The sequence below is a fragment of the Carassius gibelio genome, chromosome A5 (assembly GCF_023724105.1).
Source record: "Carassius gibelio isolate Cgi1373 ecotype wild population from Czech Republic chromosome A5, carGib1.2-hapl.c, whole genome shotgun sequence".
In the NCBI taxonomy this organism is placed as follows: Eukaryota; Metazoa; Chordata; class Actinopteri; order Cypriniformes; family Cyprinidae; genus Carassius; species Carassius gibelio.
Window position 1 is genome coordinate 16,930,169 of NC_068375.1, and position 13,414 is coordinate 16,943,582.

The 13,414-nt window shown below is 35.7% G+C and overlaps 1 protein-coding gene across 1 annotated transcript in view; it reads right to left on the reverse strand.

Moving 5' to 3' along the window:
* LOC127998307 (SET-binding protein) overlaps positions 1-9,713 on the reverse strand; it is a 63,952-nt gene extending 54,239 nt beyond the window's left edge. The window contains exon 1 of the mRNA XM_052592099.1: positions 9,157-9,713. The gene's annotated coding sequence lies outside the window, so the exon portion shown is untranslated. The remainder of the gene's footprint in view (positions 1-9,156) is intronic.
* Positions 9,714-13,414: the final 3,701 nt, after the last annotated feature.

Consider the following 13,414-nt stretch of genomic DNA (forward strand, 5'->3'; position numbering starts at 1 on the left):
GATGCAGTCACGTAGTGAAACAGGCTGACCATGATGTTAATTTCAAGGCCAGTTAGGAAACCTACTTTCTTGAATGACTGAGCTGTCACAACACTAATGAGAAAAGGTGACAAGAGGGGCATGGTAGAAATGATCTTTACAGCCTCAAAAAGAAACTACAGATACAAGTAGACTTGCAAAAAAAACTATTTTATAAAAAAGTTAATTTAACACACATACTTCAAAATATACTGTATACTTGCACTCTTTGTTGTTAGTCACTACACAATACTATATTTATTTGGCAGGAGACTGTGGGCAAAACACGACTCAAGTTACCACCGCCTTAAACACAACAAAACAGTCCTACATTAGCAACTGCTGACGTTCACCATTTTCACCAGTTTGCACCTTTCTAATATAAGTCTATGAGGATCTGTGTGTTGTACTTTTAGATGCAATTTTTTGGAAATTACTCCCCAAAATAAAATTTGAATATAATTTAAAAGCACCCAATGCCACTTAATTTACATATTTATTGGGGTCATAGTAGAGGTGATATTAAAGTGCCCCATTATGCCATTTTCAATATTGCCTTTCATGCAGTGTGTAATGTAGCTGTATGTGAATGTTAACGATCTACAAATTTGCAAAGCCAAAAGTGCACAATTAATAAGGTTATTGTCTCCTAAAAGGAAGAATCAACTCTGAACAGCCTGAACGAGTCGTCAGTACTCGTTCTGTGATGACTACACGTCACAGGGTAGCACATTTGCATAATGCTATGTTCAGTGTCATGCCCTCAAACACTGTAGCTTGTTTGTTGTTTTCACTTCCGAAAGATTAGGCTGCAAAGAATCAGTTATCAAAATACATTGTACCACAGCAGTACAACCCCAATCCTTTTTGTGTTCCCATCATTTTACTGACAACTGCTTTTCTAATCTATCTCATTTTCTATCGAACGTTCAATACGGAACTATGGCAATGGGCGTAATGTTTCAGACACACGCTGTGCACGGTTGACCAATCACAACAGACTGGGTCTTCAAATTGTTTGAGAATCGTTGGAAAATGAGGTGATATTAAATGCATATTTTGAGAAAACAAAAGCATTTTTTGGCCTTGCTTGCATATAAACCTGTTGTAGAAGACTCCCAAAACAATATAAGGAACCTTGAAAATGGCATAATAAGGGGCACTTTAAATAAAGGTCTCATGTTACTCTATAATTTCACAATTTTTATTTATTTAAAGGGGGGGTGAAATGCTCGTTTTCACTCAATATCCTGTTAATCTTGAGTACATATAGAGTAGTACTGCATCCTTCATAAATCCAAAAAGTCTTTAGTTTTATTATATTCATAAGAGAAAGATAGTCTGTACCGATTTTTCCCGGAAAAACACGACCGGCTGGAGGCGTGACGTGTGGGCGGAGCTAAAGAATCACGAGCGCCAGTAGGCTTTTGCGTTGAGAGCATGTGGAAGCTGTGACATTACCGTGAGGGAAATCCCATCATCCAAAACGAACCATGGCTTACAGTCAGATTCAGCCATTTATTTATGATCCAGAATCAGATCCAGAGGCTGAAACTGAACGAAAGCAGCAGCAGCAACGACTCGCTCCGAGTGGGGCTCGAACCCGGGTCTCCGGCATGGGAGGGGACGCACTAACAAGGAGGCAGAGATATTAGAAGCAGTTTTACTCACCGCCTGCGGTTCCAACACACGATCGTGACCCTTTTTCCTTGGGATTGCATCATCCTTAAGAAATAAACGATACGCAAATCCGTCGTCAAACTGGGCCTTGTGAACAAGCATCTTCGAAATGCAGGGAACAAACACAAACACTTGCACAACTCCGTTGATGCTCTGTAAAAATAAACTCCATCCACTGGTCCCTTAATGCTGTTTTTTTGGTAATCTGTCCAGGGTTGTCTTGCCCTGGCAACCAAAAACACATTTCTTTTGTGACTTTTCGCGACGCTCTCGCTCTGATCAGTGAAATGTCTGTGCTGCTCAGCCTCGTTATACGGGAGCGCGCTCTCTTCCGGCAGAAGTGCCCTAGGACCCATATAAAGAAATTCCGCTCCATCTAACGTCACACAGAGCCATACTCGAAAAAAACTTTCCGAAACTTGTGTTGGGAACAAAAATACTCCTTCAAACGTACAACTTAATTTTTGAAACTTTGTCGATGTTTAGCATGGGAATCCAACTCTTTAACTGTGTAAAAAACTCAGTATGCATGAAATAGCATTTCACCCCCCCTTTAAAGGTATTGTTCACCCAAAAATTGGAAATTGTCGTCATTTATTCACCCTTATGTTGTTCCAAACCTGAATTAATTTTATTTTCTCATCCTTTTTGTCCCTCCATGGAAATAAATGAAATCGGTTTATCAACTAAAGCAATCATTACATTTCAGAAAATCATATGGATTGTTTTAACAATGTCTTTATGAACCTTTTTATGTATCAAAGTTGTGTTGGAATAGACTTTTAATGGAGAGATAAAACTCACTCAGATTTACAAGATTTTCCATACAAGTTTGGAATGACAGGGTGAGAAAATGATGGCAATACATCTCATTTTAGGTGAAATGATGACAGATAAAAATGCTTGGCAATGTTGCACTTCATTCCATTCCACAATAATGATATCCAGTTACTTCATGAGCATATTTTACTTAAAAAAACAAACAAAAAAAACCTTGGTTCACAGAAATCACCTGCTTATTCCCGTGGGATGCTGTGTAAGCCTTGCCTGCATGTGAACAGTAATGAAGGTCGATTTGGAGGTATACAATGCTATTGGTTGCTAGAGATTTTTCATACCCTACTACAGATGACAGATGCTGTTTAAGTGCTATCTTTTGTGATTTTAACTGCTTAGCAACAGCAAACTGAGGGTCAGTGTTTACCACAGTGTGGTTCAAATCACAACTGGCATCGATGCATAAACATATTCAAACAATCTCTTCTTTTACTATACTAAGAGATAAGGGTTACAGTTTTTTATTAAATTTAAGGATCAAGCCTAAATCAAAGTCTGACTGATACTAACAATAAAGATATCTATCAACAAAATCCCTGATGCCGGCAATCCACAGTAACTGAAACACATCTCATACTATCCTTCTGCAGCAAAGTTTCCAAATGTGCAGCCAATCCCACTTGAATTCACAGAAAACCAGCCGCCCTTGTCTTGTTTTCCTTGATGACAAAAGAAAATGGATTTCTGCCAAAATGTAAATTTTAAACTGAGGAGAGATTGGAATTTCGACCGCAGAACAAACAAAATGGCTGTAGTCAAAAGGAAGAAAAAATTAAACGGCCCTCCTCCCCTTGTAGCTTGCTGCCAAAAGGTGTTCTTGTTCTGATATTTGGTTTGGAACGGTTGCCAAAAATTAGATATGTCCTTGGATATCTCCCTCTTTCCTTTGTCTCCTGTCAGGACTTGGCTGTCCTCCAGTGCAACTAGCCATAGCCAGGAACAGAGGGAGCTCCATTCACACACATAAACATCATTTTGGATTTATCCTTTGCTCAAATACTGCGGTCCTTTTGAGTAACCGTATACACTATATACAAATACAATAGGATTTCAATAGGAATCTTTTTGTGGGCAAGCACTCCATAAGTAGATGTGTTTGTGTTTTGATAAAGGTGTTCAGTCTTCATCTGACCTGGGTTCTTCCATTGGCTTTCTATGAAACGATGAAGACTTACTAACAGTTCCTCTTCCATGCTGAAACAGCTATACAGTGATACAGTCAAAGTCAGAACCACAGCACTCAAATCAAGATTTTATATTCTCCTAAAATTTCCTAACTCTATAAAGCCTCCAGACTGTACACCATCGATTCAGTGCAACTATTTCATGAGGCCTCAATGAGAATAAAGGTTTAACCAATGCTTCAGACCAAACTCTGATGCAACCAAAGCATTGATTTCTCTCAAATTAGGCTAAATGCCAGATTTGCCTTCATATTACTCTTCAGAACTTCCATATATGTGCTAACTGAAGCATAAATATTGAGATCTTGACTTTATTAAGCAGCAACACATGACAAATTATTATGAAAGTTGTTTTAATGCAAACCTGTAAGACTGTCTTTCTTCTGTGCATAAATATTCTGATGATGAGATTTTGAATAATGTTGGTTACCTAACAATTTTGATTACCAGTGACCTCCATTGAGACTAGACATGTAACGGTATTCGGTAATGCGATATATCACGGTAATGAATATGCACGGTTTTGTTATCGTGGGCACTTTTAAATACCGTGAATAATTATATTTTACAAATTATTCCGAAATGCATTTTAAGTATACTATTCCCATCAAGTGGTCAAAGTGCACAACACCGCTGTATGCTGCTTGAAAGACGCGTGTGCGCTCTGATGTAAACAAGCACGCATGAGAAGCACATGAGGAACACGTAAGAGACGCGCTGGATGAAAACACATTCACTCTGTCAGCAGATGGCGCTAAACTATTAGGTTATTTATTTTCAAACTTTTTTTCTTTTTAATCTGGAGTAGGACATGCTCTAGTTGTTTGAAAGTGTTTTGATTCTTTATTGTTCATTCATACTTTACATTAGGGCTTCATTAGTTAACATTAGTTAATTCATTAGTTAACAAACTGCCAAAGAAAAATTATTCTGAACATTAATTAACCTTGGGTAGTCCAATATTTAATAACAAGTTGTTAAAAATGAAAGTTGCAATTGTGTTATTTAATGAGCTAACATGAATTATTTTTGTTACAAGAAAAAAGTTTTTTAAAACTAAATTTTAATACCGTGATAATACCATTTACCGTGATAAAAGTATTAGCAATTAATTGCAGCAGAAAAATTTGATACCGGCATATCCCTAATTTAGACACTTAGCAAAATATTTATTTTGTAAATGATGACAGAATTTTCATTTTTGGGTGAACAGTCCTTTTAAGGTAAGATATTAAAAGCATATAATTTGACTTGCAGGTTGTTACATAATTAAAATTGATATTAAATGGATGTTGGGTAGATATAAACTGTGGTTCATTACTGATTCCAATTTACATGAGAAAAAATTGTAGTTAGTAACCTAATCCATTATTATAATCAGACTACTTTTCAATTACTTATTACTTTTGACCTAAGTCCTTTATCACATTGATTTAAATATTGTAATCAGGGCTTGAATTTCGGTGCGGGAATGCGGGGATTGCGCATAATTTAAACCATTCCCGCAAGGTTAGCTTTTATAATGCGAGAAATTCCCGCACAAATATATTTGCTTCATCTCAGAGCAAATGATTAAAAAATAAATTCACAGATGCAAGAAAAAATATGTCAAATTGTCTAGTCAAATTGTCTTTTATTTTCGAATTTAATTCCTCAATCAGCGCTGGACCGGCATTTTCTGTCTCAGCCTTGAGCTCATAGACAGTAAACGGCGGAGCCCTGGCTGCTGTAGACAGATCATGTTTCACGCTGTCAATGCAGCGGTCTGCGTTGCGCTGATCTTATTCACACTATCAAGTGTAGGTGCAGCATTCTAACATTTTGAGTCAAAATGAGCTGTTTGTGAAGAAATTATCCGCTTCCAAATTGTCGTTGTAATAACGAAACTGAAACATTAAAAAACATTTTGCTCTTTAAATACTATAATTACTTATAGTTTAAACTGAGTTCTTAATATCAATTTACGATATCAATATCAAAAGTAAAAAAAAAAGCAAAGAATTGAACTGAACTGAAACACATGAACTGAAATAGACATTAATATATAGCATAGGCCTAGTTTAAACAGAGGTCTTAATGTCAATTTGAAGAGCATGATGTATTTTGTATAAAGTTTTTTTTTTTTTTTTTTTTTTTTTGTTAACTGATTTGAGAACTGGAAATGCACAATTCATGCATACAAATCTGTAGATATTAATAAATGAACATGATTAAATTAGACCGATGCATCAAAAGTTATTCTCCCCCCCCATAATCTTTAGATCCCCCCCCATGTGACCCATGTAAGGGGGGAATTCCCCCCCAGTTTAAAAAACGAAATTCAGGCCCTGGTAATATTGTACCATATTGATATAGAAATACAAAGAATAAGAAAATATATTCTATTAATTGTAATTAACAACATGAAGTGCATTACACATTAAATTGAATCAAAGCATTCCAAACTGGGCGGCCTGCGATTTTAATGATAAACTATTAATTAATGAAATCATAAAAATGTAAAATCAAAATAAGTCATTTTAAAATAATATCAATCAAAATAAAACAATTGGTAAAAAATTGAAATGTTTAATTTGGTTACCTGCATATCATGTGACCATTAATCAATGTCAGAAAACCGTGAACATGCAAATGGTGATATTATTAAAATATTTATTTTAAAATATCAGCGTACTTCAAGTAAAAATATTAGGTGAAAGATGTTCTGATGACAAAAAAGTTTGGGATTGCCTGCATTACATATAAGAAATAACATGAATTTGTGCATTTTAATGTGTTTGAACAACATAAACCTTCCAAACTTTTAGTAATATATGGTTAACATACACACCTACTGTGTGCTCATTCAAATACAAATGAATGTGTTCATCAGTGGTTGAAGCAATGTTCAAACACTTCTTAAACCTGAAATTATTTTTGTAAATCCAGTGGTCAAATGCTGGACTAGTGATTGGTCTTTGTATGACTTTCTAAGTGTATATGTGGTAGGCTAATTTAGAAATGAACATTTAAAATATTTAAAAAAGAGGAATTAGGGAGAATCAATAAATTATGAATTATTTATTGCCGCTGTGTGAATAATACGTAATCATGTAATCAATAAAAAAAAATAACTGTAGTCTGCTTACAAGTATTTTAATATGTAATTTAGTTACTACCCGGTTCTGGAAGTTGTGATAGTCTTTTTTCTATTGTGACATATACGACAAAAAGCTTCTTGAAAGATAAATCCATTTTGATTTCATGGAGGCTTTAAAGGGATAGTTCACCCAAAAATCATAATTATGTTATTAATAACTCACCTTCATGTCATTCCAAACCCGTAAGACCCCCCCATTTATCTTCGGAACACAGTTTAAGATATTTTAGATTTAGTCCGAGAGCTCTCAGTCCCTCAATTGAAACTGTGTGTACGGTATATTGTCCATGTCCAGAAGGGTAATGAAAACATCTTCAAAGTAGTCCATGTGACATCAGAGGGTCAGTTAGAATATTTTGAAGCATTGAAAATAAATTTTGGTCCAAAAATAGCAAAAACTACGACTTTATTCAGCATTGTCTTCTTTTCTGTGTCTGCTTTGAGAGAGTTCAAAACAAAGCAGTCTGTCATATCCGGTTCGCGAACGAATCATTCAATGTAACTGGATCTTTTTGAACCAGTTCACCAAATCGATCGAACTGAATAGTTTTAAACGGTTCGGGTCTCCAATATGCATTAATCCATAAATGACTTAAGCTCTTAACTTTTTTAATGTGGCTGACACTCCCTCTGAGTTAAAATAAATAAATGAATTAAAAGGAGTAATTCATTTACTCAAACAGTACACTGACTGAACTGCTGTGAAGAGAGAACTGAAGAGGAACATTGAGCCGAGCCAGATAATGACTCGTTCGCGAGTCAAGAACCATTTCTGTCAGACGTGTCAGAATCGAGAGCCGAGGAGCTGATGATAAAGAGCTAGTGTGATTCAGCGTGAAGGAGACTAACATACAGAGCGTCTGAACCGAACTGATTCTTTTGGTGATTGATTCTGAACTGATTCTGTGCTAGTGTTATGAGCGTTTGTAAACCGAAGGATTGAGTCAAGGGAAATCATCGCCAATGACGCCATTACATCGAGCGCAAAAGAACCGGTGAACCGTTTTCTTCAACCGGTTTATTGAATCGAACTGTCCGAAAGAACTACTGGTGATCCGAAAACCGATCCAACCGGTTCTTGAGAGCTCTCGGACTAAATCTAAAATACCTTAAACTGTGTTCCGAAGATAAATGGAGGTCTTACTGGTTTGGAACGACATGAGGGTGAGTTATTAATTACAAAATTGTGATTTCTGGGTGAACTATCCCTTTAAATTTCCCTAAAGAACATTATTTAAATTCAAAGAGGCTGAAAACCCCTCAGATCACTCATAACTCCTTCCCTTTCTGCAATTAGGCACAGATTTCAGCCAATCAAATGAGGGCATGAAACTAATCTAAGATCTGCTATTTATGGAGAATATTCATAATGACTGAAATCCCTCTTAAACTCTCATTCTGAATAATAGCTTATCTTGGTAAATGTCAGCAAAGACTAATTTGACCATGACATATCAGATAGGAAACCAAACACCTAAGGCAAGTTTCATCATTGCTACCCATCACAGAAAAACGTGGATGTGTCTCAAAACCTTGTGGGACTCCTATTTGACAGCATTTATTGGCAGCAAAGGACGTTTAACTGCCCACAAACGCTGTCTAGATAGACAGCTCGTAAGGTTTTGTGACAAAGTCCGTCTGTAATGAGTAAGAGCACAAGTGACATGGAAAGCAAGCCTACATGGTGGCTTATAGTGGAAAATACTATAGGCGCTTGACAGTACAAACACACGCCTACTCTCTATCAGCGGGAAACTGCTGCATGGCCACGATTACAGTAAATTACACTAAATAATGCCTTTTCCATTTAATATACCACTAATAAATATATATATATATATATATATATATATATATATATATATATATATATATATATATATATATATATATATATATATATGATCATACCGCACAGGTATTCTCCCGCGTAGCAAATGCTGCTGGGCTTCAGGGTGAGTTAGATAAACATTCACCTTTTGCAGTCTATGAAACTATTACTCGTTAATGATTGCCATAAGTAATGGTGGATGTGTATATTTTGCTGATTTAGGACAAATTAAACATGTATTCTAGAGTATTCCGTACAAATAAGGCAGACTGTCGATAGTCCACTTTTTTTTTTCTTGTGGTAAAAATGGAGCTCTGCATTTTTTTTTTACGTGCAGTGCAATGCAATGCAATGCAAAACAACCCGATCGGTTTACTCATTTCAGTTCAATAAAACTATAAATAGCAATATCATAAAAACGTGCATGTTGAAATTGTGGTTAAAGGAGTGCAGAGGTAAGAACTCACCCATTTCTGAAGCTCCTGCTGCTGAAGTCTAAGAGAGTAGCGTTAAATCCATCCACTAGATTGTGACAAGCACTTTACAATCCTTCAAACTCAAGCAGACGGAGTTTTTATCGCTGTAAAAAAAATGGCGTCAGTCGCAATCTCGGGTGAGATTTTTTTATCGAAAGGAAAAGCGGTCGATCAGTGGAGTGCGTCTGCAGATTCAGATGAAATGTGTGCTGAAGCTGCAGGAATATGGTGCACAGTCACAGCGCTGCGTTGCTTCCCTCTCAAATCATCAGATCAGACTCGGGGGTGGATCGAGCCGTCCCACTGCGGAGAAAACAAATCTACTCTTATGATCCTTAATCATATCCAAAGTCCTGCTTCAGGTGACACACCGGAGCCGAGCGGTCGTGCAGGGCAAATATCCAGGGATATGCAGACCCTGGCGTTCCCGTTTCTGGATGTGTTAGATCGGACTTAAGCGAGTGTGATGTGACTCTTGCTGGACTCCCGCAGTAGTTTGTGATAATGATCGCTGTGCTCTGAGTCTGACTGGCCCTGCTCCTGCTGATTACTCTCCAGCGCCCTCTACTTGTAGCGCGACACACTCGTGTTTGTCTGTTTTGTTTGTTTGTTTATAAACATTTTTGTCTATTCCTCTATTTTTCATTGTTTACATGTATGTGTTTGTTTGTGTGTGGCACAAAAGTTACATTTGTTAATTAGTATTTATTCATTCTTTTTTGTTTGCTTGTAGCTCCAAAGATGTATATTTATTTATTTGTCAGTTTGCCTGTAGTGAAAAAGTTTATTAATTATTTAAAAATATATATATATATATATATATGTATATATATGTAGTTCAAAATATTTGTTTGTTGTTATCTGTTTGCCTGTAGTTCAAAATATTTATTTAGTCATTTTTATTTACTTTATTTGTATAGCATCAAAGTTTAATGATTTTTTTTTTCTGTTTGCTTGTAGCTCAAAATATGTATATTGATTAATCTGTATCTTTCTGAGTGTATCGTAAAATATTTATTTGGTTATTTATTTATTTATTTGAAGTGGAGAAATGTTTTTTTTTGTTTGTTTGTTTGTGTGTTTGTTTGTTTAACAATCATAATATGTCCTGTTTTTTTTTTTATGTAGGCTACATTTTTCTGTTAAGGCAGTATTATACATCTACTATACTATCACACAAACCTGCATTAGTCCTTGACGTTTTCATTGCTGTCTTCTTTATGTTTAAGCAAAGACTTCATTGATTTTCAATAGCCATCCATTTAGCACATTATAGCTTGTTAATCTTTTTAATCAGTCAGCAGATACACTATATATCATGCAGTCCAAATCTGTTATGGACAAAGCAGCTCACATACAACGTTTTTATTTTATTCTTAGTGACTATACTATCACTCTGGCAGAATGAAATAGTTTTATCTGGCATGGTTTAGGTCACACATCTTGCCATCTCACATAAAATAAAAACATAAATAGAAGCAAATAGTGACATTTGAATAAAGAAAATGTATTTAATAGTGAACTGTCATCACTCATCCCCCACATTATTCACCTCGTTTGCCCTTTAGACAGAATGGGTGTTTGTGTGTGTGTGTGTGTATTGATTGAGAGAGAACATAATGACACTCTGAGTCCTCTTCAATATAGAGGTCTGCATCTGCTCTCTTGACGGCCAATCAGTGTGTCGACTGTGTTTGTAAATAGTTCTCATTGGTCAACCTTAAAAATCAATGACGCTGCCGATGATTCAAAAAGCTTCAATGATTTTTCTAGTGGGGGAAAAAAAAGTTGCCATGGATACCACATGTAAAAGGGTTAGGTTTTTTTTTTTTTTTTTGTGGGATGTGCATGGACTACTGAGTTTATCAAAGGATCTTGCAAATTATAAATGGTGCAAATCTCATGCCCGCATCATTTGTAAAGAATATATAATTTAAAAACAGAAAGTGATAGTGAGTGAGTTACAGTCCTCAGAGCTGTGAAGAGGCCGATAGGTGAGAGGTTTTGATGTGTTGTTTGTTTCTCACACTAAAATGTGGTTTTAGTGTAAGCAGCACTGCACTTTAGCAGGCATTACATGCAGAGTCTCAAGAAGCAACGGCTGTTGGTTGCAGCATACATCTCCAGGATTGTGGCTTGCATGGCTGAAATATTGTTGCATAACTTTAATATTTAAAAGACGTAAAACTTTATGAGATTGTGAGCAATTTACCAGCTCCTTTATGCTTTTGAGAATCACATGTTTAGCTTATTTACGAGTTTCCTCATTCTAAGCATATTTCTTAGACAGCTTGTGTGTGAATCAGTTCCCAAAATGTTCAGAAGAGATTTGTTAACTACGGTTTCACTAACTACATCTGAAATGCAAAAATACCTGTCAATATCACCCCATGACAAAACTCGCTAAAAACCTTTTAAAGGTTTCCTTTAGCAGTTTCATAATTATTTTGCTCACCTGTTCTTCAGAATGACTGTTCAGACCGAGAATGATGTTCTCGTTCTCCTATTTACTCAGCATCACAGTTTCTGCCAGTTCACTATTACATCTAGAAGTTGTGAAATGAACAATCATATGCTGCACAGAGAAGATGAAAGAGAAATCTGTCTGTCAAACAAAACCGACTGAAAAAAAACAATCACGATTGAAGAATCATATTCATACAGAAGAAGACCCTTAATGTTGTAACCCTACCAAAGCATACAAGCAAATAGTAGAATAGTTAGAAAAAATTAAAATATAAAATTGATATTAATATTGATTTAATTCAAAGAAAACGTTAACAAAAATAACACAGGCTTAAAACAGAACAAGTTCAAGTTTAAACTGTTAAAAACTAAGCCCAAGGAATTTAGCAAGCCCAAGATCCTCCTGAGTATTTTGTTCACTCCTGTTTTAAATAATGTGTGAACTTAAATAAATGTTTGCACAAACGAATTCGATTCCAATTATTTATTTATTTATTTTGTTAGATATTTTCCTTTATATTCAGAGCACTGACTAAATCAAACAAATGTATTGCATCTCCCATTTCAAATGAGGCCAGTCTGAAACAACTGATACAAAATGAGTCACTGGTGTTTCTCAAGCAAATTACTGGCTATAGTTTCAAATCATTACTACTTAACACGGTAAGATTTACTTTTCACCAATCAAAAACTCACTTCTTCACAATATTGGATGCTATTTTCATTATAAACCCGCCAGAAGTCATTCTGTAATTTTGGGACATTGGGTTTAGCAGCAGTTAAGAATTTATCTGATGGGGTTAGTGCACAAAACCACAAATGTGTTTATCAAAGTCAGAGGAAGTGGGCGTCTTCATAAGAACAGAGCTTGTGCTAACCACTTCCTGTTGAGATGGGAAACTTCAGATGGTGATAGAAGGCGTACAGTAAACAAGTCAAACAAAAAGGTATCTAAGGGACATTATGTTTTAGAACATCCGTGTGATAATGACACATTTGCATTTGTGTCTGTTAAACTTATCTTCTTACACACACTCTAGTATGATCAAAAACTGTGTGATCCATATGATTGTGTCAATAAAAGAATATCAATGCAGTCACATGCTGGTTAAATATTCATTGACAGTGCTGAGGCAGTCTGTGTGTCGGAATAGAACCGAGTATTGACACAACACTTTAATAAATCTACAAAATGGAAGAACATATCTTTAGCAGTAACTGTTTCTGATTTATACACTGCCCTTTATATAAAATAAATATATTGAGATACAGCAGATTCTGGGAGGCTATGTGGTCCTACATTTAGCCATTTCTACATATGCATTGTGAGATAAAGAAAAAATAATGCATAGAAGGGGGGAAATATGACATGACTTACGTTAGTTTACGTTAGATATTAATTTGTTAGAGTATTAATAATCTGACAGCCTAATTAGAGCAGTTTAAGAAAATGCAAGTACAGCAATGCAAAGGAAAGGAGAGCTTGTTTTGCACAACATCGCCCTCTGCAGGAATTAATCGATTAATGTTACTATAGCAAGACTTTGATGTGTGATTATATGATGTAACTAACCAATATGATTCATGAAGCCATGAAGACATGAAGGAAATTTGATTTATAATTAATTATGTACGGAGCCCCGCAGATGACATGCAGGAAAAATATTAGGCTAAATCGTGTGCAGCATTCCCTCAATGTACTAAAACGTGCACATGATTACTATTGCGTTCCCTCGATTTACTATTTCGTTCACAAGATTTATAAATCGTGCGCACAATTTAT